The following is a 4,692-nucleotide window of genomic DNA, read 5'->3' as shown; positions in this document are numbered from 1 at the left end:
TTGAATACTAGTAAAACTATATTTTGGTTAGAACTTACAATTGTATGTAGTACCCTTAAATTAAGGGCATCTTATTATTTAAAGAGATAGAGTCTAAGATACTATTGATACTTTGTAAAGCAAATGTATTAGAAATAATATTTTAGGATATGTTAGCTAATGCATATAACTTATGTTTATAGATTTTGGTGTTTCACGAGGCTTACGCTTGAGTTATTACATTTTAAATGAGGATCTCAGGTGCGTACACTCCTATTCCGACATTATTTCGCAAAAGCTCCACAATAATGAATTTGGATGCATATCGTTGTTATCGATGCTTTAGTGTTCCTTATTTGTTGGAATTCTGTATTTGGTTATGTTCTGGTGATGTTTTGGATGATATGAATGTCATGCGAGCCACCTCTTGGTTCCTGCGGGTCAAAGTGCTGCATGTGGGATGCATGTGAGCCAGCTCTTGTTTCACTATGGTCGAAGTGCTGCATGACGGGGTCCCATTGTGGATGTTGTTCTGTTCTGTCTGTCATGTGAGCCAACTCTTCGTAGGGGTGAGCATTAGGTCAGTTCGGTTACCGACAGAACCGAACCGAAATATTTATCCATAACCGAATCGACCGAATTAATTTTTAATAACCGATGAAAATCGAACTGAATTAAAATCGGCCAAATTAACCGATTAACTTTAAAAAATTTGTGCTTTAACTTTAATTATATATATTTAGTTTTTCTTGAAAACTAAAGTCTACACAAATACATTAAAACATAAAACACACATCACAAATGTATAAGTTTTGTTTGAACACAATTAATACATGTTTTTTATAAAATAACATAACATGGGCGGGCGGCGTCTCGACCGGTGATGAGAGATGGATGGGCGGCGGATGAAGTCAAGAGTGGAGAATAGAGAAGTAAGAACGAGAAAACCAAGGCGTTTAAAATTATATTAGAGTTAGGGTTAATTTTAAAATTAAAAATTTAAATATATATAAAATATGATAAATAATAAAAAATTATTAAATAATAGTATTTATTATATCGGTTAATTCAGTTAAACGATTTCAAAAATTTGAAAGCGTAAACGAACTGAATTAACTGATATAACCGAATTTTTTTAATTTGAAAACCGAATTTTCGAAATAACCAAACCAAATTTTTGAATTGTTTCGGTTCAGTCGATTAATTCGGTTGAACCGAAATCTTGCTCACCCCTACCTCTTGGTTCCTGCGGGTCAAAGTGCTGCATGTGGGGAAGCATGTGAGCCACCTTTTGTTTCCATATGGTCAAAGTGCTGCATGATAGAAATTCTGATATGGATTATGTTATATATTATTCTTGTATTCTGTCATCCTAGCTACATGTGTATTTATTATTTATTTTTGTGAAAACTTTTGTTATCCTTGAGATCGAATTAGTGGCTGGATACAGGAGTGTACTGAATAATTTAGTTTTTAGGTAATAATCTGAATGAAAAAGACGAATACGTAGAATATATAGAAGCATAGTTGTCAAAGGCGAGCGCCTTTCGCCTTGAGGCGAGAGGCGCCACCAGGCGCGGGTGTTGCGCCTGGGACAATCCTATTTCATTGGATGATATCGTTGATAGCAATGAATGGTTGATGGGAGGATTGGACAATGAAGAAAATAATCTAGTCTTTGGGGATGATGATTTGACATGGGGTGATGTAGGCCGAGCGGCTGGGGTTAGGGAACCGATTTATGGTTTTAGATCTCGTGCTTCATCTTCTTCAAACGAGGTAAGGGCATCTACATCCAAAACAACCAGAATGTTGATCAAGAAAGTGGTGAAGATCAAGAAGAATACAAGTCCGAAAGTTCTAGGGACTCTAATGATTCGATGGAAGAAGATGAACTTGATTTTGGATGATTGAAGAATTTTAATCGTGTTACTTATTATTATGAGCTTATTAATTATTTATTGTTTTGTGTGACATTGTGACTTATCATTTCATATTTTAATATATTATTCTAAGATAAATATATTTTTTAAAATAATTAAAAACGTGCGCCTTGCTTCGGTAAGGCGCACGCCTCGCCTTGCGCTTTGCGCCTCAGGCTCCAGAGCCCTTGTGCGCCTCGGTGCGCCTTGCGCCCTTGACAACTATGTATAGAAGAGATCATTGAGGATGATGATGACATAGAGGATGTTCCGTAGAGTTTGGAGACTTGAATTCTTTCATTTGAGTTCTTCTAGGATTCGTGGATTATTTTCTTTTAAATATTTTGGCTAGTCCTTTGAAAGACTGATTTATTTACTCATTGATATGATTGAGAGCTTAGGGATATCAATGGGGCGGGGCGGGGGCGGTTTTGCCATCCCCATCCTCGAATTTCATCTCCACCCCCATACTCGCCTCGATCCCCGTTTTTTCGGGTTCGAGAAATCTCCAAACTCGAAAGTTCGGGGATCAACTTCTCATTCCCGCCCCCCGAACCTGAAAAAGCGGGGATCAACTTCTCATCCCCACCCACATCCCCGTTTCAAAAACATTAATATGGTAAGATGATAGATTCTGATATTTTTTCAAACTAAAACTTATTATTATTAGTGAAAATATTAATATTAATATTAATATCAATGTTAAAAATAATAATATTATTAATATTTTAAAAAATAATATTATTGTTATTATTAATACTATTATTTTATTTTTGATTTTATTTTCGGGATGGATTCGGGAATGAGGATTTTAAAAAATCCCCGAACCCGAACTCGAACTTGAAAACATCGAGGATCCCCATCCTCGTTTCGGATTTTCCCCGTGGGGACCCAAACCCGTGGAGAAAGTTGTCATCCCTATGAGAGATTGACTCATTGTTTTCTTTTAATAAATAAGTTATGATTCTTTATAAATTTTAGGCCTTGTGTTGATTATATGAGTTATCAGTACTTTAAATAAGGCTTGACCTCTACAAATATTGTGTGTGTCTGGGCGTGCGAAATCCTGACCTTACATATACTGTGGTAAACTTCCATAGCGTATCAAAATCAAGCAAAAGCAAACATGCGAAGGTGTCAAAGATGATTGAAGGGATTCAGGACTTCTTTAATTAAGATATTATTAAGCTTCCATCTCATTTTTTAATTGATTGTGAATGACACTCAACCCACCACTAAGCCATCAATTGATTATGTATCTCTATTACACTCACAAGGTAGGAACTAAAAAATACGCAAGTTTGAAGAAATATTTTAAATCAATGAATTTTCATGTCTAGTTAAGCATCCAAATGAGTTTAAAAGATGTGATTTTTTTATCTTTGTTCCACCATACATCTTTATTGTAATATTATTATTATGAGTTGGGTCACACAATTTATTGATTATCTAGGGCCTTTGACCACTCTGATTGGCAATATTATTTTTTCTACAGATACAAAAATTGTCCATATACCCATTACCAATAAAATAATAGTTACTAGCTAGTGAGTTTTATTGATCAAGCTAGTTGTAGGCATCTTCAACTGGTATACGTGAATCACTGATTTGATTGTTTGCTATTTGGGCTCGTGAGGTTTTTCCAAGAAACAAAGAACAGGCTTGGTTTCTGCTACTTTCTTGAGTAAAGCATAATTAATAAAAGGCCAATTCTGCTAGTTGTGTCACCTTCTCTCACAAGATAAATAAGACATCAACTGAAACAAGCTGGAAAAGGATTTCTGGAAATTATAGAGTAATTCTTTCAAGAATTGACGTGTAAGATTTAAGTTTTCTCACGAATGGAATTACAAGTAGGAATGTAAATGAGCCGAGCTGAGCAGTATCAGGCTCGGGCTCGGCTCGTTAAACTATTTTCTCACGAGCCTTTGGTTTGAAGCTCGGGCTCGGCTCGTTCGGAAGTTATGAAGCTCGGGTTCGGCTCGAGCTCGGCTCGTTAATGGCTCGTTTATCTTGTTTAATGAGCCTGGCTCGGGTTCGGCTCGTTAAACAAACTCGTTAAGCAAGCTCGTTTCTGCTCCGAATCCAACTCCAAACCACAAAGTTATGCAGAAGCGGCATTCAATGAAAGAATCTTCAAATCTACGTTCATCTCCAATTGAATACTACCCTTATTACAATACAGCATAAAGGCCTTATTTGAATAAGAGTTCCAGCAGATCATATGTCAATGGTGTTAGAATTAGTCCCGTTTTGAATATTCCTCCTACTTACATTGCTAAAGGTACAGTAATAAGTTTCTTTGGGATCAGTTCTTTTTTCTAATGATCAAATAAGAAAAAAACAACTTAATTAAACCCAACAACCTAATAGGAATTCAACATGATAAAACATAAAAGAATTACCAGAGCATGAATGAGCTTGCTGTTCTTGCCTCGCTCCCTCGTGAACCCAACTTCAACAACCTAATAGGAATTCAACAAGATAAAACATAAAAGATATTTAAATTAAAACAAACAAACAAACTTCACCAATTCAATGATAAACATTCGATGGTAATGACCTTAATTCAAATGAATCTCATCTGGAAAGACATCAGCAAACTCATACACCACTGGCAAGTCCGCCAATGATGGGCTCGACTTCAGTAAATCAACTGAATATACCAGGAATCCATCCGCTCCTTTCTGCAATAATCGAGTCATATTTATTGCAGATATCAAAGGAATTCTAGCTCGAGAACCCTTACCGTAAAATTTTCACTCCTCAGCCATTTCAGGTCTGAATCGAA

Source organism: Primulina tabacum, chromosome 13 (genome assembly GCF_025594145.1).
Source record: "Primulina tabacum isolate GXHZ01 chromosome 13, ASM2559414v2, whole genome shotgun sequence".
NCBI lineage: Eukaryota > Viridiplantae > Streptophyta > Magnoliopsida > Lamiales > Gesneriaceae > Primulina > Primulina tabacum.
This window is presented reverse-complemented; position numbering follows the sequence as displayed.